Source organism: Mauremys mutica, chromosome 14 (genome assembly GCF_020497125.1).
Source record: "Mauremys mutica isolate MM-2020 ecotype Southern chromosome 14, ASM2049712v1, whole genome shotgun sequence".
NCBI lineage: Eukaryota > Metazoa > Chordata > Testudines > Geoemydidae > Mauremys > Mauremys mutica.
The window spans coordinates 18,316,099-18,341,640 of record NC_059085.1 but is presented as its reverse complement, the minus strand read 5'-3'; the positions used below and the strand labels follow the sequence as shown (position 1 = coordinate 18,341,640).

At 40.9% G+C, this 25,542-nt stretch overlaps 1 long non-coding RNA gene across 3 annotated transcripts in view; it reads right to left on the bottom strand.

Annotated features, from left to right (window-relative positions):
* LOC123349549 overlaps positions 1-22,189 on the bottom strand; it is an 80,809-nt gene extending 58,620 nt beyond the window's left edge. For 2 of the 3 annotated variants that reach the window (XR_006573576.1, XR_006573577.1), the window contains exons 1-2: positions 22,000-22,189; positions 21,500-21,613 (exon numbers count right to left, since the gene is read on the bottom strand). This is a non-coding gene — a long non-coding RNA (uncharacterized LOC123349549). Of the gene's footprint in view, positions 1-21,153; positions 21,274-21,499; positions 21,614-21,999 lie in introns of those variants that run through there. The other variant, XR_006573578.1, reaches the window with a different exon arrangement.
* Between the last annotated feature and the right edge of the window lie 3,353 nt (positions 22,190-25,542).

Here is a 25,542-nt window from a genome sequence, read left to right as displayed (position 1 = left end):
ACGCAGAGGGAAGAAGCTAGATTTAGATTCAGAATTGGCTTCCTTTCTGCATGTTATGACCAGCATTAGAAGCTGGAATGGAACCTAAACTTCTCTGCATTTACGTAGCCCAGACAGACTGCTAGAGGGCTCTTCTTTTTTGGGTGTTTGTGACCTTTGTGGAAATTCTTGGTTTAACCGTTCTGGCCCTTGCTGTTTTCTTGCTTGTTTTTAGAGATGTTTTTATTCCATTTCATTAGCGACCGCTAAGGCAGACAAAACAGGTAAACTTGCAGCTACAACACAGGTTGGACTAAAGTCTAATATACAGATCCTCATTCTTCCATGCCCTGAACTAGTAATCATTTCTACTAGTGCAAAGTGAGCACGAAATGCTAACAAGTCAGAATGGTAGCATTTGACATCAAATTTTCACTCACTTTACACTGGTGTAAGTGGCTATACGGGGCCACAGAGAATCAAGCCCACAATACTGCAACTTCGTTCCACCCTGCAAGCATTAGACTAAGGAATGACCATTCCTCTCCTAATGGATCTCTTTATTCTTTCCATTTCATCCTTGAACTTCAGCTGATTTTAACAGTACTGAAAGGGCTTGCGGCAAAGCTGCCCTTATCTTCTACAGATACCTTCATACACCAGCTTCATCACAGCCAGCTCGTTACATCTGCTGTTCACAGTCACATGCCAGAGACACCATAAGGCAATCCAGGGAGACTCCTCTGCACTACATGGAGGGAGGCAAAATCTAAGTGTTCAGCTCCAACTCCCTGCCACCACATTTAAATTCCCCTGCCAGCTATTTTCTTGATGGTTGATCTGGCCCAGTCTCCTTCAAATGAAGCTGTAGTGGCAGCTGGAGCTTTTTGGACATGACCGCAGACTAAATGAACAAATAAAATGATTAAACTCCAATGGAGTTAAGGGAGACAGTGCCTGGTATTTATAGGCAAGGGCATTTGTTATTTTAAAAAGTCAAACAGTTCATTTTTAGCTATAAGAACTTCATGTAATGCAAATAATGATTCATAATGACACCAGATTTGTTCCATTTGAAACATCTGTCAGCTTCTTCTCCTCCTTGTAGGTGAAGATGGAGAAGGCCACTTTCCCCTAGGGAAGTGATTTCAAGCCAAAGATGTCCTTTTTCCTAGCTGCCAGTGAGATTCTTGCTTTAGCCTTTCATTAAACATATACAATGTATGATATAGTGACATGTCAGGGCCCTTAGCAAGAAAGATGATGTAGGATGTTGAACCATCAGAGACACTGATGATGGCAGAAAGTGTGAAGTTTGGTAACATCAAGATAGTAATCAGGGCAGAGGAGATTCCCTTTGAGTTTGAGGGAGATGCTTTATGAACCTGTTGCATATTTATATATTCAGTCATGTAGGACAGGCTGAATGACACCCCTGTGCAGAGGGCAAATACAAGGCCTACGCACTACTATAAGGACTAGCTAGGACTTTTGTGGTGCCTAGGCCTTGTGCTGAGCTTCTGCACCCTCAGCTTGTTAAAATATAACTCTCCAAATATTGACTCTCATGAACAAATTGATTTGAAACCACATACAGCAATCACACCTAGCACAAAGGCACTTCACTTGGAATACCCAACTCAGCATTTTCTGTTCATTCCCCCATCATCAGAGAAAGCCTAACAAGGTGTAGCTAGGTCTTGCAGTATGCCTTGGAAGACAACAAAATCAGACTTTGCTCAACTACCACTTATTATGATGTAATGCATAGGGGTGTCAGTCATGGATTAGAACCCAATTTCAAAGTCGAGGGCCTTCCACTGTTGACAACTTGTCACCAGCGCACTCCCATTAAAACAGGGAACACCTCAGATGTGGGGAAAACAGAAGCGACAGCAAGAGTGAATCCTGCCCCCACTGAAGTCAATGGCAAAATTCCCCTAGACTTTGATAGGCCAGAATTTTGCTCACAGTCTCTAATATACATAGGTCCAAACCATAAAAGAGCTTTATGCAGTAGAGGAGAATTAACACTTCAGATATCATCAGAAATGAATTGGAAACTAGCAGAGTGTCTGGAGCATAAATGCAACATATTTGTTTCAAGAAGTTCTGTTAAGTAAGCTGTAGCTCCTTGTGGAGTACACTAAAGTGACTCAGTCTAGTGGTGACAAAGGCACCGATAATTGTGCAAGGTCACATATACATGTAGGATCATATGTCCAGGAGGAGGACAGAGTATAGAGATAAAAAGAGAACAAGAAACACAGAATTTACAAAAAAAGGCAGGGCCTGCAGACAGAGGGTAGAAAATATAGTAAAAGAGATGGGACCAAGAGAGCACAGTAAAAAAGATGCAGGTGTTCAAACTGTTTTTCTTCCCGTCCCAAACTTTTTAGTGGAACATGTCTCAATTTGATGTTGAATGGGGTGATTAGAAAGAAGAGGGGAAGGCGGAGGAGTCACTTTTTCTTGTCCCGTAGCTGCAGATGTCTTTAGCTCTACCAAAAAATTCCCTGTGCCCCATTCCCAGCCACGAGAAGACAATATCTCACAATGAAAATATGGTCATCCTACACGCAGAGTTATGGTCCTAATTCAGGAAAGCATCCCTAATCAGAAGGGTGCTAAGTCAATGAGACTTTAGCCCATACTTGAAGTTAAGCACATGCTTAAATGCTGTCCTGAGTCAGGGACTATATATAAGATCTGGTCAAATAAATAATATTTATTGTGAATTTGCCATTTTCTTATTTAATAATTCAAAAATAAATATGAGTTGACCATATTTATGTTAGAGGGGCACCTTGTTACTTCAACTGAGCTTGGGGTCCCATTGCTCTAGGCACTGTACAAAGATGACAGTGTCTGTTTCAAAGACAATATACTTTATACAGACAAGGTGCAGGATGAGACTCCGACGCATAAAGAAGTGATGTGACATGCGCAAGATGATACAACAGGTGAATGGCTAAGCCAGGAATAGAATGCAGGTCTCCTGACTCAAAGTCCAGTGCCCAGTCCATTAGATCACACTGCCTCCCTTGTGTCCCACAGCATAGAATCAGACACATTCCCAATCTTGAGAGTTTATACTCCAAAAGGAAGTCGACTTTCAACTTTGACCTGATTATGGTGGTGTCTTTTTATTGCATAAATAGCTGTTGTTATAGGGCAGCCCCAGATGGAGGAAAGCTGCAGCATGACAGGCAAACCAGATTCAGTTTCCCCTTTTGGAACCCCGAGAAATAGTCCAGAATGTCTTTCCGAGTACAAATAATCCTTGTGGGATTAATTTATTTTTTTAAAAAGGCCCATGCACATAACAAAACAAATCCCAGCATCAAGTCTCAGAACCACAGACATTAAGTAGAACCCCAGCATCCCTCACCATGCACAACTCTTCACTATAGCTACAGCATCCCTCACCACACTTCAGACCCAGCCTTCAGCTCTCCAGCTCCAAAAGCCAGCATGCATCCTGTTCTGCTGCTCTCAACTTTCAGCCCTCTCCAGTCATGGCTCTTTGGCTCAGGTATGTCAGCATGTTAGCACTTCCATGGCTTGCTGATAATTCCTCCTTCTTTCCAGGAAGGGCCTCCAGAGACCATTCCATGCTCTGTAGGTTTCCTCAGAGACCTGACTCCCAGATTTCTCCCCCTCTCAGACGTTTTTCCTTTACAGCCCCCAGTGCTGCCCCACCCGCTTAACTGGCCAAACTGAGAGCACCTTTTCTAGCAGAAGGGAGCTGGACCTGCTTCATTTACAGGGACCAGCACCCCCACAACACTGGTTCATTAGGAACTGTTTTGAGATCATTAACTCAGCTGAGATTTCCCATTAAATTAATAGAAAGCATGGTCTTGTACTTAGAGCACTAGATTGGGACTCAGCAGATCTGGTTTTTAGTTTCTAGCTGGGCCACAGACTTTCTATGACTTTGGACAAGTCACTTAATCCTTCTGGGCCTTTTCCTCCTGTATAGAAATAATGGGGTAACTATGATGTTCATGGCATACTCAAAAAAAGGTTAGATAAAAACAAACACTCACTGGAAGGCTGCAATGCAACACTACTTTATTTCTTAGTACTCAGAACAATTGCACAGAAGACCCCAGAAACAGAGAGACACAAAGCAGGCTGCTCCCTAAAACACAGCTCAAACTACTGAACTCTAGGCTGGTTCTCTGCAGAACTGACTCAGATTGCATGATGTTTCCTTACGGAGCCCGCTACCCCACGCTTAAAGTGATAGCTCGCGACTCCAACAATCCTCAATGCATCACAGTAACAATATTCTCCTGTCCTTTGTCTGTCTCATCTTTTGAAATATAAGCTCTTCAGAGCAGAAACTGTCTCACTGTGTTTACACAGTGCCTGGCACACTGGGACTGATCTCAGTTCAGCCCTCTAGATGAAAATGTAATGTATAATAAAATAATAAAGGTTAGTGAGGATATATGGGCCACAATGTTTTCACTGGGTGGACAACACCCAGCTCTACAATTCTAGCTCCTCTGCCCATCTAGCATAATTTACCATAGAGGTAAGGTTATGGAAGAGAGCTAATGAGTTGAGATCTAAATAAAGTAACGTTAGTATAAGTGGGGCAGCAAATGGAGTCTCTGTGCCACTGGCTGATCAGGCATTACTCAGGTTCACAGCCTGGGGCTTTTGTTGAATTCTCAGCTACATCTGTATAATATAAAGCCAAGAGTTCACTGATGTGGTTATTCTCAGTAACATTACACCAACCATGGCTGGATTAAAATGCCCATATAGAGGTGAAACTCTTCCTAGCTGATTCCTGTTCTTTGCCATATATTCCCCACAGTGGTTGTATTGTAGATTTAAAAAAAAAAACACAAAATCATTTTGATAATAAAAAATGTGCATCATTTTAACAGAAATGGCAGATCATCTAAATTGTCACCAGGGAACAACTACAAAATGTATCAAGTATTAAAAACACCTCCTTTCTAATAAAATGTAACAAATTAGATAGATGATACTGAGCAACTTCAGTGGCAGAGCTACAGTTGAGTTATATGGGAGAAAAAAACCCAGCTCTGTTGTTTCCATAATTATCATGATCTACTATCATGATCCATCACTGGCAGAACAGTAGATGAACCAATTATAAATCAGTTATTTATATTGTGGGCAATCATGAATAAGTAGCATGAGAAGTTGTAATTCAAGTTCACAATCATATGGATATTGCATTACATTTTAGCGTAGGAATTTATAATCCATCAAGAAGAACCAAAACAAATGCAAGCTAAGTAAAAACTATTTCTCTCATCAGTGTATTTCATATGGGCTTTAAGTAACTAGAATAAATACAGTGTACGCGATATGCAGCACTTTCTGTAAATTAAACAAATAGTGTTAATACTTTTTGTAAGACTCCCTAAAGACATAGCTTTAAAATTAATGAGCCTGCTAAAAATGTATTTTACATGCTTCAAGAACACGAATTTACCAAGATGTCTATGTTAGCCCGATAGTGCTGATGTGTTTCCCTCCTGGCTTCCAAGCATGTAAATGTTCAGGGGTAACATGGACATGATGGGGAAGCAGAATAGCACAGACCTAATAAGCTGGCACTAGCCTTGTATTGTAGGTTGATACTCTATTGTTTGAAATTCTCTCCTCTCTCCTTTTTCCTCCTGATGCAAGAATCTTTGTTCTGCAAATCACACAGGAAGTGCTGCATTACTGAAATACAGCAGCTGTAATATACACCTGTTCAAATCAACATAGTTTATTATGACACTGATAATAGAGTCTTACCTACAAAGACTTTCACTCCACAGCAGAACAAAGCCTGTGCAGCTTATTCTTTCATAAATAAAAAATTCAGGCAGCACAAGATTAGTGCAGCCACAGAGAGCTTGAATTATTTTATTTTGAAAAGAATGCAGAAGTTGTTGAGGCTTGCTGGAAGCTATACCCCAGGTATGCTGGGCAGCAAACGCCATAGCAGTGTATTAGTTTTTCTGCACTCTTAAATGAGAGGCACTCTGAGGCATAGGAACTGGGTTCTACACCCAGTGGGGGAGATTCTGTGCTGGACCTCTTAGAGGCTCAGAACAGAACTGATAACCTAGGGGGGAAACAGGGGGTTAAGGTGACTTTAAGCCACATTTGTACCCTGGCCTTCTCTTTCAGGGCAGCTGTGTGATCTTGTTGGGATGTATGTGAGATTCTCACTCCAACCCATTTATGCCAGGTAAACTGGTGCTAAAAGCCCTAGATTTGTCTGGGGGAGAACACTACTTGCACCAGACAATGCGGGCCGTCCACTGAGGACTCCTTTGCAAGCCTCAGGGTACAGGCCATGCTGGGTGCATGGCTAGAGGCAGAAGGGGCATGGTGTAGTTGGGTGGTGTAGAGATTCCGAGCAGACTCTCTGCTCATGAGGAGCCTGGAAAGGCTACAAACTTTACCCCAAGGCTGTCTAAATTATTCAGGGGCCATTCTGCTCCCCAGACCTGCCCAAGATTTGGAGGGCACAATGGTTTCAATGCCACACCACATCTTCATTCTCTTCTGCTATGACCTGCTTGATCTCCACCCTCACAGGTGCTCATTACTCTGACCTTTGCCCCCCTTCCTCCGCACACACATCGGTGGTAAAAAGCACAGTGTGATTATTTACAACTACGAGGAGTCGGACTTTTACATCTGTAACTAATATTTAACCCTTCTGCACAGCTTACAGGTAACTTGTTTTTCCTCCCTAATCTAGTTATAATTAAGGCAAAACTAGCAAATTTTTGAATCAATTTTAGGAATGTTTATATAGCCATACTGCATTGTATTCATTTTTTCTGGAACTTACCGCTATGAGAAAACCTGAAATTTGCTACAGTATGGATCCTATTACTACAACGTGTGTAGCTGGAGAGAATATTGTGGAAAAAGGTGTGGCAATAAAGTACTCATCAAATTACCCCTTCCCTGTCCGTGTCCTTCTTTAAATCAGGATGATCGTTTATCTATCATTGCTAAGGGTCAGGGCATTTGGTCAGTAATACAAGTAATACAAGTTTAGGTGCCTAGCTTTAAGCACCCACATTTAAAAATTTGGCCTTGGTGATGGGTGCTCTATAAAACTCTAGAAAAATAGAGGCACACTATAACTATTTACCTAACAAAGTACAAGCATTTCTCAGTTGTTTACAGCTCTCTATTTTTTCTTTCACTTGACATAAAAGTTTTATTGACTTCACTCATGGCTCCATTCACCATCATTTCTACTATTTGGTGGGTTTAGCACAGAGCTCATGATGCCAAATGGTGTGTATTGGTGCAATGGAGCTTATTCCACAATTCTGCCAGGGAACACCCAGCTGGTGGAAAGAGCTGAGAACGTAGTCTCTCAGTCTTGACGTGCTATATCTTACAATGGTAGGATCATTGGAATTGAGGTGAGCATCATCACATTACATTAGGATGTATCAACAATCATAGTTTGTACTAACGGGTCTTCATGTGACTCCATAGACCCGTTCAGGGAGAACAATGTTTAGCACACTGGCCACAGAGCCATTTCCCTAGTTGTGTTGATTGAGCTGCATTTTGTTTCCTCGCCTGGCACTGAGCTTCCAGCGGCTGTGAGAGATGCTGCTCAAAATCATGGACACCTCCCTTATGGTGTGGTGCTATGCAATATGATCAATGACCAGCTGCTCAAAGGTTGAGACAGAAATGTTCATTTTGCACAGATGATCAAAAAGTATACAGACCTTCCATGCTGCAACACAGAGAAAGAAATTGAGGCTTTGGAGGATGATCTCCAGCCATTGTAAGCTGGTCAGAGCTGTTTGTGATGCACAATTTTTTCAGCCCCTTCTTTGGGCTGAGGTCAGCTGTGCTGCCCCTTAATAAAGCAGATGAGTCAATCAAGATGCTGTTGGACTCTGGTGTCATTCCAGGTCAACAAAGTGACCAAAGACTTGACCATCATCTGCATGAGGCTCATAACTATGACTCCCAGCAACGTCCACCACCAGTCACTTTCACCATTCCCCTATTGCTCAAGGGCTTATTAGATTGTTGAAGCCTGTGTGAGAATTTGTTTAAAATAGATAAGCACCAAATTGTATACTCTTCTTGGCCAACAAGACCATTTCCAGTGGCAAGATAAACAGAACTGAAGGTCTTGCTGGCCACAGGTTTGTTTCTGGAGTATTCTTCTCTTAGACGAGTTACTTAATTACCCAAGCTAACGAGCCTAGTCTGTCCAGCCAAAGCCCTCTTAGCCAAGGTGTTTTCAAGTAAATCCCTATAGGCCTTTATGGCTACCATAGCAACCCAGAGAGCAAAGCTCACCACCATTCTTCACCCTACAGAGCAATCCCCTTCTCACCTTGTTTCCACCATCCCACCACATGGGGTTGGACTTATAGGAGTTAGAATAGATAGTAAACTACCAATGTACCACATTGTTTCTCAATGCCACAATATTGAGTACTTCCTGTTTATGGGCCTGATTGACTTAAATGGGCCTCTGCTGATTTATACCAGCAGAAGATATGTATTGTGGTAATGGTAGAGAAATCTGTCTAGTAAATTGCTAAGTTATAGGCTAGTGATTGCAAAGTGAGCTTTTTGACAGGTGAAAAACTTCACATAAGCTTTATAAAAATATTAAACAGTGTTCTAAAAATGAAAGCTCTGAAATTAACACAGTTCCCTAGTCCTGCCTTAACGGTTAGTTTAAGGGGAGGTTTTCTGAAGAAGAATCCCCTGGTGGCTGAATGTTGGTTATAGCGTATTTGGTTTTCATGACTATCACTTTGAGGTGCTATCAGCGATGAGAGTTCTGTAGTAAGCTAAGATAAGTTCAGAGTTTTCTTTTTTTCACTATCCTGAATAGAGACTGACATACCAGGGCACAGTCTGGACTAATGAGTAGCTGTGTCACCCCTACCCTGTATCTTGGGGTGCCCTTCACAGTGCCGTGCTGCAGCCAGCCAGCCACTCCTTGGCTTAACGTTTAAAACAGAGCGACCCCCAACACTCCTAGTATCAGATTTCCCTCCAGAAACCTCTGTCCTGTACTGCCCAACTCTCTTCTGGACAGTGCACATGTACTGAGCCCCTCATTCCTTTAAGGGAATACGCAGACAACTTCTTACCCCAAACGGAATTACCCAGACACCAACTTGAACACCTATAAAAACAATAAAACAAGTTTACTAACTATAAAGACAATAATTACAAGCAAGTAGAAATAATGAGGCATAAAAGTCAGAAATGGTTACAAGAAAAATAAAGACAAGGCATTTACTAATGCCTAATTTAAACTATATTAAACGCAAGCAAAATTTCTCATCACATGCTCCAGAGGAGGACCGACTAAACTCTCAGGTCAGGCTCTCTCCCCTAGAATTCATTGCCTGCTTCCTTTGTCTTTTCAGGTGCCGTGAAGGTGATAAACAAGGTGGGGGTGGGGAGTAACTTGGAGTGTTTGTTTCTCATGGCTGAAGTTCTCCTCTTCAAAAACATTTCAAGCTGAGAACCAGGAGCCAAAGCGCCTATATGAAAGGATACTCCCCGACAGTTTTTTCACCTGTTTTAACTTCCATTGTCTTCCCATCCTGCCTGATTCTGTTTACAGCTTAAATACAAATTATAGAGAGCAACATTCCTTTGTTTAGGACAGACCTGTTTGCTGACTTCTGCTTGGGCAGGGCTGGGGAGGGTTGGAAAATATGTTAATAAGACTATACAGGGAAATCTTATAACATCACATACAATGTAACCACACATTTTATTAGGACAATACTGCCCATAAAATTGTGCTTTTTCAATATCATACAAGGCATATTCTGTGCAAAGATTACTACAATAGTGTGTAGGGCAGGGATGGGCAAACTTTTTGGCCCAAGGGCCACATCTGGGTAGAGAAATTGCATGCAGGGCCATGAATGTAGGACTGGGGTAGGCAGTTGGGGTGCGGTATGCAGGAAAGGGCTCAAGGCAGGAGGTGGGGTGTATGAGGGGGTGAAGAGTGTGGGAGGGGGCCAGGGCAGGGGTGCAGGAGGGGTGCGGCAGGGGCTCAGGGCAGGGGGTTGGGCACAGGAGGGGAGCAGCGTGCACGAGGGGGTGCAGACTGTTGGAGGGGGCTCAGGGCAGGGGTGCAGAAGGGGAGTGGTGGGGCTCAGGAGGGTTGTGGCAGGGGGTTGGGGCGCAGGCTCCAGCCTGCTGCCGCTTACCTGGAGCAGCTCCAAGGTGGCAGCAGCATGCAGTGGGGCTAAGACAGGCTGTCTGCCTGCCCTGTCTCCACACTGCTCCCAGAGCCCTCTGCCTCCCCCTGCCAGAGGCCACAAGGACATGGTGCCGGCCGCTTCCAGCAGCAGCATGGGGCCTGCAGCACCACAGGGGTGGCAATCCCATGGGCCGATCCAAAGCCCTGATGGGCCGGATCCAGCCCACACCTGGTGTAGGGTGTGAATACAGGGGTGTATTCTGTCACTGAGACCTTTACTGTAAATCTGCAAGGGACTCACAGAATGCGTTCAAGGTTGAATGAACACATGAGAAAACTTAAGAAAGTTAAACGTGATAAAATAAGAGACGACATTTCTTCCAGCTGCTCTTCATTTTATGCTGCCCTCTTCACCCTCAGATAGCCGGTCTATTGTCCATTGTTTTCCCTCTTGTGGTCTCCCCTCCTATCTCTGTTTTATAGGTTTGTGTTCTCTAAGAGGTACTTAAAGGATAAATCCCAAGGTCTCTACACATTTTTTGACAGACATTGATTTTACACAGAATGCACATAACTGCAGTGTTCTTATTGCAATCAACATGAAAAATACTGCCACACTACTTCTAAGGATGTCTTTGTTGTTTTGTCGCACAGCAAGAGATTGTTTAAAGAAAAAAAACACTGCTGGAGTCTTTTGTTTAAACTTTTTTGTGAAGATGTTCTACTTTTTGGCATTAAAGTACCGTATGTAAAATAACCTTGAGAGAAAACATACTTTTGCTATAATAAACTGTCTGAAAAACAGTGGTCTAAATAATATTTTCCTCCATCTTAGTAACATTTAGTACTTAAAGGTTTTGTTTTCATTTTCAAAGTAATTTCTGTACATTAACTAACGTAATCCCCCTACTGTTCATGTGAGATAATAAAGTATCCTATTCTTAACGTCACTTACAATAAGAAAAATGAGCCTGAACCATTATGATTTGCCCAAAGCCACAGAAGGAGTGAGTATTGAAACCAAAATTAGAAGTTTTGAGTTTGAGTGCTATTCCTGCAGTCACACCATTACACTAGGATTCTATCTAATAGTATCTCTTGGACATACACATTACCTGAAATGTTAACAATACACTATATGCAAGAGACCCAAACAGACCCACCATGTCATTATGCCTCTTCTGTCCACATCAGTCTCAGTACTTGTTAGTCCTTCTCACACAACTCCGCTTTTTAAATTCCTTTATAACATCTATTTCCTTATAACCATTCTCCTTTTGACTGGAGGTCTGCGAAATACAAATTATTCACTCTCTCAGTAGGGTTTTTTTTTGTTTGGTTGGTTTTTTTGCAGTTATGTTTGGCACCCTGAAGTTTGATTTTGGGAAAAGTGGCTACTTTTGCACCAGAGAGACAACAAATGGTCAATTTCTACATGGTTTTAATGCAGGCATCTTCACATTAAAATGGCCTTGTTCATTATCTGAAATATATGTCTTTCACGCAGCAGATAATTGACCCATTTTCAAGATCATAATGAAAAGCTTCTGGAGTAGTTTTTCATAAATATTTTATGCCTGTCTAGTATAATCAAATACCATTGACTCATCAACTGTATTCAGTCTTTTATATATTTAAACCTTCCCTGCTGATAAGGTAAGCACATTTGTACAAATAAGGCCCCAGTTCTGGTGGTGGAGGCATTTGATGTAAGGTTTTCAAAGAAAGTTCTTGTGACAATCAGGGTCCCCAGGGGAAAACAGGGGGTCTGAACCCCAGAAAATAAACAATTGAAACAAATGATTGCCTACAAGACCTTACTTGACATTTTTATACATATGGTATGTAATTTTCTGAATTTGATGGTCATTAGGAGATGTATACATAACCTGTATACGTGTGTAGAAAATTGTAATTGTAGCTATAGTGCAATTACAGCATCACCTCACAGCAGTGTGGAGAGGCAATCAGGCAAGGATGACACCTCCCAGGCCAGGTATTTAGAGGAAACCAGCTCCAAGCACTTAGCATTGTCTAGCCAGGTAGAGACCATGGTGGACCATTATAGTTAAGAGTAAAACATTGAAACTGAAAAGAAAATCCCAGTCTGGGAAAGCTTCCTGCTCTGTAATTACTATAGTCTGAGGGGCGGGGCAGGGGGGAAATGTGCAAAGCCTGCTAAAAGGGAAGGCATTTGAAGTGAAGGTTAACTAGACTGACGGCCAACATCTAAGTGGAATGCTGTCCATGCTGCACTGGATCCCCTCTAGTACGGAGGGCAGTAAAGCATGCTGGGAAACTGTTCCCAGGCAATAGGTAACTTCTATTAGAAAAGGGAATTTAGCTAATATAGATGTGTGAAGCCAGAGATCACATCTTTATGTTTATTGTGTGTGCAGCTTGTCTGTGTTTTTCCTTACTGTTTCATCTTTGAATCTATGATTTTTCTATTATGTAAACTTCTGGTTTATTTTTAGCTCAAGCAGGGGTCTGTCATGCAAGCTTTGTGGAGTGTGTGCATCAAAGTAAACTGATAATCGGGGGCAGGTTTTATGCCTTTGGAGTAACAAACCAGAGGGGAACTGTCTGAGTGCCTGGCATTTAAGAACTCAGGAAGACCGATTTGGGGAGGGAGGGACCTGGGACCAGAAGAGATTGTTGAGGTCACCCTGCAATAAGGAACTAAGCTATTGGAAACCAAGGTGGGACCTCATGCTTTTAGGCTGGCTCCGGGTGTCAGAGTGCTACGCATAGCAGCACAGCTTTAAGACACCCAAAGTTACAAAGCAGGTGGTGACAGAGCTCTTTATTTGTCTGGGTGATCCCCAAAATGTTCATTTTGTTCTGCAGGAGCAATGGGAGCAGTACAGAAGTGTTTTATTGGGATGGCAATTTATTAGTAATGGTCTTACACTTAAAAACAGCTGAACAATAAACTTTCGAGATACATAACCATTACATGCTCATACATGAGAATTCAATGAAGCCATTAAAATCTGATTTTCTATGATATTCACTGATTTAACTCTTTATTTTACTATGCAAAAATACTGATTGGTATGCATAAAGCTGATATGGTATCCTTGATCCCTAAGCCATCATGTTACTGATATTGTACATGATCAAGAGTCAGCCTGAACTATTAATTTAAAAAACTCTTCTGTAAAAAAGGAAATATTAAAGCAAGGTGGGAGAATTTCGAGTACTAAATGTAAGCATCAAGTAGATTATAAATTCCAGTCTTGAAATCCATTTAGAGCTATTGGATGTTAATATTCTTTTTAGTTGTTTCATTAGTTACTAACTACCCTCCTCTAAGTTTGTCCACATGTTAAAGCGTAACTGAATATAGATTTGCAATAATTTCAGTCAAATACAATATGATATATTTAAAAAGAAAAACCAAAGGAAACAAATCAACAAGAGCAACCCAGCAGAAAAAGTGATTGGTGGGGGAAGGGTAAGAAAACAAGTTTAAAAAATGGAAGTAAAAAGTTTGGTACTCTTCACTTTCACCTTTCTCAAACTGAGAACCTGGGACAGCTGAAGAGGAACAACCCTACACTCATGGAAATAAATAAATAAAAAGGAAGGATCACCTACAAGAAACCAAAATTATATGAATGAAAATACAGATGCTCTTGGTGTCACTTTTAGATCCTGATTTGGGCACATATGTGGGAAGGGGTGAACTCAATACAAATATTTAGGTGCACTAATTTGCTCGCATGCATAAGTGTTTGCAGAGTTGGGGCCTAAAATTTCAACCAGAAAAGTACAAAAATCACCACATGAGAGAGAAATGTCAAGAAAACAAGTTAAAGATGTTTTTGTGCAAAGAACAAAGTTCATTTTAACCAGAATTAAAGAAGATTTTTGCAAAAAGTTACATAGACTCTTTAAAGTTTTCTAACATACAGTGCCAATTGCTACAAATTTTTACTTATGTGAGTAGCTCTTTACCCATGTTAGTAGTTACTTACTCTTGCAAGAATTCTCAGTGGTCACGTGAATAGTTTCATTGAAGTGCTTGCATATACCCCACCAAATTGAATTGAATGACTTATGAGAGTAAGGTGGAGTACTGGCACAAGCAAGGGTTTGTAGGACTTCCCTATTACAGAATTTTTCTGGTAAAATAAAGACATTGCCAAAGTAAGGTATCTCCCAAAATAGTGAGCAATGGTTTTTAAAGACCCTTCTGAATTTCTTGGACAGGTTTTACCATTTGTGATTTTCATTCCATTGCCATCATATCTGCTACATACAATTTCTCCAAGTGTAAATGTCAGATCTTTGCTTTATTATTTGCTAATGTCATAAAAATCTGACTTGTTTGGTTTCTTAAAGGGCTTACTGAGCATTGACTTTTCTTGATTTGTATTTTACTACCAAAAAATGTTTATAAAAATAATATAAAAAAATCATCCCCTCCGAAATGGGATTTAAATAAGAGCAGGTTTGCCATCATCATAAATGTATAAAGTGTTTTGTGAGTAATAAAATGGATCATGGATTCAGGATAATTCAAACTGAAATGTTATGTTCAGTATCAAGATTAGATTACATTAATGCAGTTCATTTTAAATGGTTTAAAGGCCATCAGATGCAAGTGAAAAGAATCTGTATAGTAACTTAGAATAAATAGACTGAGACATTTGTTTATAATGTCAGTGCTAAACAAATCTATTACTACATTTCTGCATGTAGCATTATATTACCACTGCTATTAAACAACCAGAGCATGAAGATAAATTATAGCTTTAATTATAAACATTACCTTTGCATATTTATTAATTTAGAACGGAACTATGTTCAGTAACCTTCAGTTATTTATACTTCTTAATATTTTAATTAACTGTTATATTTATGCTACTTATTTGATGCCACTGGGCACATGGAACTAGCTACATAACACTGGTAATACCTATCATACTACATATTATCAAGAAATCACACAATGCTATTATGATAAGTGCAGCAATAAGATGTGTACGGGAGAGAGTCATTGTCTGATGGGTACACACTTCAAGTTCACACTCTTCATCCACAAGGGCCAACTGGACTTCAAAGAAAGCTACCTGTTTATCTCAAAAATTGTCCAAATTTACAGTATTTACCAGCTTCTCTATTCAGAAAGATGTAGAAAAATGGCTTAATGGGGGTCCAGGTTTGTTGTGTCTCAATGATTTCAAAATAAAATGTGTTCAGTTATTTTCCTAGCTACTGGCGCCAAAGCTATATCCTGGGATCTGAACGTCAAGCCAGGTTCTCTCCATCATTTGCATCACCATCACCAATAATAGATTCTACAGGCCAAATGATACCTTTGATTTAGCAGTCTCATGATATTCAAATTATGCATGGAGCCACACCTGTGTAATTAATTCATTGCAGCTCATTTGAGAGAAATGGGGCTGCAAGGGGGAATTAAGGGAATAATGTAGCCTGGAAATCTGTATTACTGGTGATGATGCCTGAGAAGAGAGAAAAATGGCTAAAGTTGCACATCTCTAGATGAGTTCTTAGTGCTTATAACTAGAAAATGGAGTAATTACAGCCATTATATAATGAATCTCTGAATGGGCCTTGTTCAACTTCCACTGAAGTAAAAGGAGACTATTGACTTCCACTGACTTCAACAGGAGTTGGATTGGGCCCCCTAGGTTCTGTATGTGATTGACTTCAATGGAAGTTTCACACATGGAAGACTAAAAAGATTGGTGTCTATCACATATTCTATGCAACCAGACCTAGAAAATGTAATAAACCATACATTTATCTTGGGATAGCTGCATTATAATGGACAATGAAACCGTGGATGAGGCAAGTAGGCCATCCCACACAAAGGTTATTAAAACTGACATTAAACACATTGCACCATCATGTACTTGGTTTATGCCACAAATCTGAGGAAAAAGCTGATTAATAACATTTAGTTTTAAAATAAAATTTGGTACTATTTATCATATTCATCCCCCTGAAAAGCTGGAGTTGCCTTAGTTACCATCAGTCACAGTAACAAAAGCAAACCAACTTGTAGGCCTTAAAGTGAAAGACAAAGGAGTACTAATGCATGTTTTGAAATTCTAAATACAACTCCTAAGCTAGGCTTTAAGGTCTGTAATACTGCAGCCTAGCAGAGCTATGTGTGTTTTAAGCCACTGAAAAGTCTGGTATTCACAGCTCTTCAATGGCTATAAAACTTGGTTGCAAATCGTTGCTCATGTAAAGTAGTTCCAATTACTACTTACTAGAAGACTTACTAGTATGAGTAAAGTTTTGTACCAGTAAGAATGTGCCGGATAAGGGCCAGTCCGAATCTCTTCAAAGAGAATGAAAGTTTTGGGTCCTTAGCTCTTCTGAAATTTGGCCATTGATCAATCATAAGTTCCAAAATATGGAACTAGGTTTGATGGGGACAGGTGAGCAAAGCCCACAGGTAAGTGGAGAACATGGGGACCTGGGAGATGGGTCAGAAATAGGAGGGAGCGAGGGCTATAATGACAGAGAGAAAGGAAGGTCAGGGCAAAACTGGGAGGCAAGATCAAAGCAGTATCAGTATTAGATGCCTATATACAAATGCGAGAAGTATGGGTAATAAGCAGGAAGAACAGGAAGTGCTAATAAATAAATACAACTATGACATTGTTGGCATCACCAAAACTTGGTGAGATAATACACATGATTGTAATGTTGGTATGGATGGGTACAGCTTGCTCAGGAAGGATAGACAGAGGGAAAGGGAGAAGGTGTTGCCTTATATATTAAAATGTACACACTTGGACTGAGGTGGAGATGGACATAGGAGACGGAAGTGTTGAGAGTCTCTGGGTTAGGCTAAAAGGGGTAAAAAAACAAGGGTGATGTCATGCTAGGAGTCTACTACAGGCCACCTAACCAGGTAGAAGAGGTGGATGAGACTTTTTTTAAAATAACAAAATCATCCAAAACCCAAGATTTGGTGGTGATGGGGGACTTCAACTATGCAGATATATGTTGGGAAAATAACATAGCGGGGCACAGACTATCCAATAAGTTCTTGGACTGCATTTCAGACAACTTTTTATTTCAGAAGGTTGAAAAAGCTACTGGGAGGAAGCTGTTCTAGATTTCATTTAAACAAATATGGAGGAACTCGTTGAGAATTTGGAAGTGGAAGGCAGCTTGGGTGAAAGTGATCATGAAATCACAGAGTTCACAATTCTAAGGAAGGATAGCAGGGAGTACCGCAAAATAGAGACAATGGATTTCAGGAAGGCGGATTTTGGTAAGCTCAGAGAGCTGATAGGTAAGGTCCCATGAGAATCAAGACTGAGGAGAAAAACAACTGAGGAGAGTTGGCAGTTTTTCAAAGGGACACTATTAAGGGCCCAAAAGCAAGCTATTCCGCTGGGTAGGAAAGGTAGAAAATGTGGCAAAAGACCACCTTGGCTTAATCACGAGGTCTTGCATGATCTAAAAAATAAAAAGCAGTCATAAAAAATGGAAACTAGGACAAATTACAAAGGATGAATATATGCAAACACAGGAATGCAGGGGCAAGATTAGAAAGGCAAAGGCACAAAATGAGCTCAAACTAGCTACAGGAATAAAGGGAAACAAGAAGACTTTTTATCAATACATTAGAAGCAAGAGGAAGACCAAGGACAGGGTAGGCCCACTGCTCAGTGAGGAGGGAGAAACAGCAACAGGAAACTTGGAAATGGCAGAGATGCTTAATGACTTTTGTTTCGGTTTTCACCAAGAAGTCTGAAGGAATGCCTAACATAGTGAATGCTAATGGGAAGGGGATAGGTTTGGAAGATAAAGAGAACAAGTTAAAAATGACTTAGAAAAGTTAGATGCCTGCAAGTCACCAAGACCTGGTGAAATGCATCCTAGAATACTCAAGGAGCTAATAGAGAAGGTATCTGAGCCTCTAGCTATTATCTTTGGAAAATCATGGGAGACAGGAGAGATTCCAGAAGACTAGAAAAGGGCAAATATAGTACCCATCTATAAAAAGGGAAATAAAAAAACCTCAGGAATCTACAGACCAGTTAGTTTAATTTCTGTGCAAGGGGAGATAATGGAGCAAGTAATTAAGGAAATTATCTGCAAACACTTGGAAGGTGGTAAGGTGATAGGAAATAGCCAGCATGGATTTGTAAAGAACAAATCACATCAAACCAATCTGACAGCTTTCTTTGATAGGATAACGAGTCTTGTGGATAAGGGAGAAGCGGTGGATGTGGTATACCTAGACTTTAGTAAGGCATTTGATACGGTCTCGCATGATATTCTTATCAAACTAGGCAAATACAACTTAGATGGGGCTACTATAAGGTGGGTGCATAACTGGCTGGATAACCATACTCAGAGAGTAGTTATTAATGGTTCCCAATCCTGCTGGAAAGGTGTAACAAGTGGGGTCCCGCAGGGGTCTGTTTTGGGACCGGCTCTGTTAAATATCTTCATCAACAACTTAGATACTGGCATAGAAAGTACGCTTATTAAGTTTGCAGATGATACCAAACTGGGAGGGATTGCAACTGCTTTGGAGGACAGGGTCATAATTCAAAATGATCTGGACAAATTGGAGAAATGGTCTGAGGTAAAAAGGATGAAGCTTAATAAAGACAACTGCAAAGTGCTCCACTTAGGAAGGAACAATCAGTTTCACACATACAGAATGGGAAGAGACTGTTTAGGAAGGAGTACGGCAGAAAGGGATCTAGGGGTTATAGTGGACCACAAGCTAAATGAGTCAGTATGATGCTGTTGCCAAAAACAAAAAAACAAAAAAAACAAACACAAGCATGATTCTGGGATGCATTAACAGGTGTGTTGTGAGCAAGACATGAGAAGTCATTCTTCCACTCTCCTCTGCACTGGTTAGGCCTCAACTGGAGTATTGTGTCCATTTCTGGGCACCGCATTTCAAGAAAGATGTGGAGAAATTGGATAGGGTCCAGAGAAGAGCAACAAGAATGATTAAAGGTCTAGAGAACATGATCTATGAAGGAAGGCTGAAAGAATTGGGTTTGTTTAGTTTGGAAAAGAGAAGACTATGGGCAGGTCTACACTATGGGGGAAAAATCGATATAAGATATGCAACTTCAGCTACGTGAATAACGTAGCTGAAGTCGAAGTATCTGATATCGAATTACTTACCGTCCTCACGGTGCGGGATCGACGTCCGCGGCTCCCCATGTCGACTCCGCTTCCGCCGTTCGCGTTGGTGGAGTTACGGAGTCGACATGAGCGCGTTCGGGGATCGATATATCGCGTCTAGATGAGACGTGATATATCGATCCCCGAGAAATCAATTGCTACCCGCCGATACGGCGGGTAGTGAAGACGTACCCTGAGAGGGGACATGATAGCAGCTGTCAGGTATCTAAAAGGGTGTCATAAGCAGGAGGGAGAAAACTTGTTCATCTTAGCCTTTAAAGATAGAACAAGAAGCAATGGGCTTAAACTGCAGCAAGGGAGGTTTAGGACATTAGGAAAAAGTTCCTAACTATCAAGGTGGTTAAACACTGGAATAAATTGCCTAGGGAGGTTGTGGAATCTCCATCTCCGGAGATATTTAAAAGTAGGTTAGATAAATGTCTATCAGGGATGGTCTAGACAGTATTTGGTCCTGCCATGAGGGCAGGGGACTGGACTCGATGACCTCTCGAGGTCCCTTCCAGTCCTAGAATCTATGGACTTAGGTTCCTCACTTTAGCTAACCAAGTTTGAAAACATTGGCCTAAATACACTGCTCACTATTAAAAAGTCAGCCCATGGCAAGAAAAAGTTGTATCTGAAAAACTGCAGCATTTCCTTATACTTATAACTAGATCCCACTGCAGAATCTAAGATACTATAAGGTTATTTTTAATTATGATCACTGTATTATTGCATCTTTAGTGTTTATTTTACAGTCTTTTATATTGCCTTAGAGAGGCAGTCTTGAGAATTCATTGGCACTGGAGACCTTTACAAAGGCATCTCTCCTGGGCACTGGAGGGAATGCACTTACTTTACCTTTAAAAAGATGTTGCTCCCATTCTCCTCAGCACAGCCATGTCAGTACTTTCAGGAACACAGTAAATTGGAGCCATAGTCTCCCCTGTGCCTTGTCTGTACATGTCCCCTCTGAAGGGATCGGTCCCTCCCCTACTCTACTGTTAGAGTACACACAGACAAACTGTGGCTGCTCCTTGCATCCTCTCGTAGGCCACACATACAGGGGCCTCCGGCATTGCTGACACCTTGGTCTGTCCAGTTCTGTGCCTGTGGCACACAGTTTAGTCTCCTGAGGACTGAAATGTTTTGGTCTAACTAAAGTATTTTGGCTTAATAGAGGGGTATCTGGGTGAAAATTAATGGCCAGTGATATACAGGAGGTCAGACTAGATAATCTACTGGCCTTAACTTCTAAGGAAGAGTTAAACCTAATACAAGACCATTTCCCCCAAGATTTCTGTCCCCTGACAATTTAGTGGTGTGAGTGACTACAAGTCCCCAAGCTTTTTACAATGTCGGTGGGAATTTACCTTACCAAAAAAAAAAAAAAATAGTTCCACTGCACTTGGATTATGCTATTTTAATAGATGTCTTAACCCTGACAAAAAAAATCTGTTGAAAGCAGTTACTTTTTCTTGTATTCTGAAGCAATATATAGTGCATTGGGTTCAAGTCACAATTTGATTTCTTAAAAAAAATATACCCTCATCCACTTCTTTTCCAAAGCCCAATCAATAATCCCATCTAACAGCAGTTGAATCTTTTATCAGAAATAAGTGATCTCACTATAATCAGTAAAACTGTCTAATTATTCTCACTCATTCATGACGACAACTGAAACCTTCTTCAGCTCTTCCGACCTCTATAGTTTTATCATTCTTTGAATCATTTGGAACATGTGTCTTGCCATAGCTCAAGCTGTAATTAAGCTTAACGATAAACATTTTATCAGCTTCTTTACCAAAACTTTAGAAAAGGTCATTAATGTTGTTTCTGTTATACAGGTACTTGCATTATAAGTAGATTTTTCACCTAAATATACCCCATAGTGAAGTTTTCATCTTTAAATCTTCCTGTGAAAAAATAAAGATTATGCATGATTAATAAATGCCTTTCTTTAAAAAAAAAATCTTGTCTTAGTGCTTGGGCAAGATGACAGTATTTTTAACAATATCCAATTAAACTCAATAAACCAATTAGCATTAACTCTCATGGTAATTACATCTCTTGGGTTGACAAAGATTGTACTTCAGCCAACATGCTAACAGAGTTTAGAGACTAAATAAATGTGTGTCTTACCTCACAAGGTCATTCCCCTGATGTGATTATCACTGACAATGGAGTCAATGTTGCAACAACAGTGCAAGATGGCAAATGTGCACACTCGTCTGATCTTGCTTCTGCCTGATTTTCCTGAAACAGAAAAAACATCTTCTGGCAGAGTTAAGCAAAATCTGCATCCGTTTCAGCCCTTTAGTTAGAAGTGCAGGATATAAGCCATCTAGCCATGCAGAAATTAACATAAGTGCCAACTTAACAGCATTTTAGTTTGTATAAGCTAGAAAGGCAGGTAGAGCAGAAACAAAAGCCATCCATGCAGTGTACATGGAAAAAAGTCTTGTTCCAATCCTAAGTGTGGGTCTATGAAACTTGCGTTGCATTTTCTAATAACTGAAGACTACCACATACAATATCAGTGAAAACTAACATGTTACAGTAACAATGGACAAGCCTCAAAAAGGCCTAGGATCCAGTTCAGACAGGCATATGAAAGTATGGATAATTTTTGCAAAACTTACTGGAGCATCTTCAGCCCTCATTCAGCAAAGCACTTTAGCATTTGCTTCACTGTAATAATGTGAGCAACTCTTAATTTCAGTGAGACTATATTTCACTCTGAGGATGTTTAAGTGCTTGGTAGAATCAGGGCCGTAAACTCCCAGGCCTCTTCACTCAAATGGAAATACAGCAGTTCTGTGTGCAACACTATCACTTCCCGTTCCAGTATCAGAAAGAGCCTGGAATGCAAAAGAGCATGAGAATGAATAAAAATTACATCCAAATATTTCAGCACCTCTAAAAGCTTTAGTTCTGGTTAGTTCAAGTCTTAGTAATTTATTTTATCTGAACTGGCTTATCTCTCCCCAGTTTTCCATGAAATGCCCTCCCCATTAAACTTCTGAAACCTTAAGAGGAGAATCTGAGGGATAGCACTAGTTCTGGTGTACCATTAGTGCATGCTTAATAGTGTATCAGATTTGACAGTAACAAAAAGATATCCAGCATGAGTGTCTCCATTACATATTAAATACTAGATTTGATTAACAATTCAAAAAGTAACAGTCAAGCTCTAACTGCTAACCCTTCCTAATTGGGAAAATAGAAAAGGAAGAAATGAGATGAGGTCGCTCCAGTCTAGGGCTAAATTCTACCCTAAAGTATGGCTAATGCTGATTTCAGAGGGAGCTGCTTTTGCACTGACTTCAGCTGGAAACCTTCCAGGGCACTCTTTGGTTTCTTGAGATAGAAGAACAGCCATGCTGGGTCAGGCGAGTGGTCCATCTCACCCAGTACCCTGTCTTCCAACAGTGGCCAGTGTCAGGTACTTCAGAGTGAATGAACAGAACATGGCAATCGAGTGATCCATCCCCCATCATCCACTCCCAGCTTCTGGCAACCAGAGGCTATGGATACATAGCAGGTAATGCATCCCTGGCCATCGTGGCTATTAGCCATTGATGGACCTATCCTCCATGAACTTCTCTAGTTTTTTTAAACACCATTATAGTTTTGACCTTCACAATATTCCCTGGCAATGAGTTTGAGAGGTTGAGTGTGTGTTATGTGAAGAAATACTTCCTTTGGTTGTTTTAAACCTGCTGCCTAATTAATTAATAGGGTGGCCCCTAGTTCTTGTGTTATGTGAAGGAGTAAATAACACTTTCCTATTCACTTTCTCCATACCATTCACAATTTTCTAGATCTCTATCTTATCCTCTCTTAGGGCTTGGCTACACTTGAAAGTTGCAGCGCTGGTGGAGGCTTTCCAGCGCTACAATTAGTAACTGTCCACACCTGCAAGGCACATCCAGCGCTGCAACTCCCTGGCTGCAGCGCTGGCTGTACACCTGGTCTGGTTGGGGTATAACGAGTGCAGCGCTGGTGATCCAGTGCTGCTCGTCAAGTGTGGCCACACACCAGCGCTTTAATTGGCCTCCAGGGTATTAGGAGATATCCCAGAATGCTTTTAACTAACAAAACAGAGAGTAATTTATGCAGCCTCTCTTTGTTTTGTTGTGAACTCGGAGCTCCACGCGGAGCTCCCTTGCCGGTGCTGCTTATCTAAAAAACAAATAGAGCTTCTGTTTGCTGTGATCAATCTGTACCTGACTGTGAACAATCAAATGAGAGGCAGGCAGGGAGTGAATGAAACAGCGGGGAGTCGTGTTGGATGCAGGCTGTTTGCAATTAAGAGTTAAGACTAAGGGGTTGGAAACATTTTCTGATTTTTCAAGGCAGGAAGCTAACACACAGTGTTGGCTCCAAAAATCCACTCTCTCTCTCTCCCCCCGCTCCCTGTCACACTAGACCCCACTCCACCCCCCTCTTTTGAAAAGCACGTTGCTGCCACTTGAACGCTGGGATAGCTGCCCATAATGCATCACTCCCAACAGTGCTGCAAATGCTGCAAATGTGGCCACACACCAGCGCTGGTAGCTGTGAGTGTTGCCACACACCAGTGCTGTTCCTGCACAGCTGCACGACCAGCGCTGTAACTCCCAGCGCTGCAACTTTCAAGTGTAGCCAAGCCCTGAGTCATCTCTTTTCCCGGCTTAAAGAAGTCTGGGTCTGTTCAATCTCTCCTCATACAAAAACCGTTCCATACCCTTCTGTATTGTTTTTCTTGCCCTTCTATCTGCCTTTTCCAATTCTAATATATCTTGTTTGAGATGGGTTGACCAGAACTGCATGCAATATTCAAGATGTGGGCATGCCATGGATTTATAAAGTGGCATTATGATAGATCATAAGACAGAAAATACCTCCTTTCTAATGGTTCTAACCATTGTTAGCGTGTAGTGGCAGTCAAAAAAAACTGAGCAGATGTTTTCAGAGAACTATCCATGAGGACTCCAAGCTCTCGATTCTGAGTGAAACTGCTAAGTTAGACCCCCTGGTGTAAGATATGCTTAAGGGACTAACTACACTGAACCATCTTCTGCTTTGGTCTCTTACTGGTTCCTTTACTGGCAGCAAGGCCTCTTGTGAATAAGCACTGGGGAGATTTAAGCCCCTTGGTGGCACTGCATAACTGCAAAAGGGAGATAGCACGAGCTATAATCTGGCCCCAAATTTGGAACCAAATCCACATCCAAAGTTTCCCAGGGTTCAAGATGTTTTGGATCTCTCGTTTTCATTCACATCCATCTCTGGTTTGAAAAGGAGGTAGCACTAATGTTCTAGCATCTGAGGACAATGAGTCGACGGATCTATAATGGCAGATGAGCATTTCCCCTCAAAAAGGCCCTCTTAGAACAGCTGTGCTTTGTGCATGAATGAAGTGGGGAAAGTAAGGGATTTAAATGAGAAAAACTGGCAGCCCAGGATGAAGGTAAGCGTGATCGCCCTGCAGTCTCCTATTCAAATTAGACCAGAATCTTGTGTCCCTGTATTTCTGAAAGGATAAGCACTGTTGGCATGCACTATGGCTGGAATCAAGGTTTAGATGGTTGGGTCTCCAGCAAAAAGAAAGCTCCATTTAAATTTCACAACACATACACAAAGTTTTATTTCTATGGATGTTGTGTCTATCATCTTAACACATCAAGTTAATCAAGTCAGCTACAGTACCTTAGCTATCATTTAATTGACTGTGGTTTATATCCTGCATATTTAATAGTATGTGTTTGAAAACTTAATGATTTATTCACTTAACTAAAAAGACAAATATTAACAAATGTTACACTGTAAATTCAAATTAAATAGGATGAGTTATTTCTCATGATTTGTTTTTATTGCACCTAATAAAACTCAAGCTGAATCTAAAAAAAAACCCTCAGTCATTATTGTACCTCATCTTTTATGTGGAAATCTAGGCATCACTGATAGCAGTGCTGATCTGGCTAAAAAGATCTCATTATCTTATGCTTATCCTCAGCACTAGATATTTTTCTCTTTAGTAACAAGAGATCTGACATTTCCTCAGTTCCTCTTTTTCCTCCAGTTCAGCTGAATTCAACATTTGTTCAAAAGGCTGCTACTTGTCTCTTAACATTTCATAAGCTTTTAAATTTAAAAAAAAAAAAGTGTTTCCTCTGGTAGTTTTAAATTGGTTTATCTTT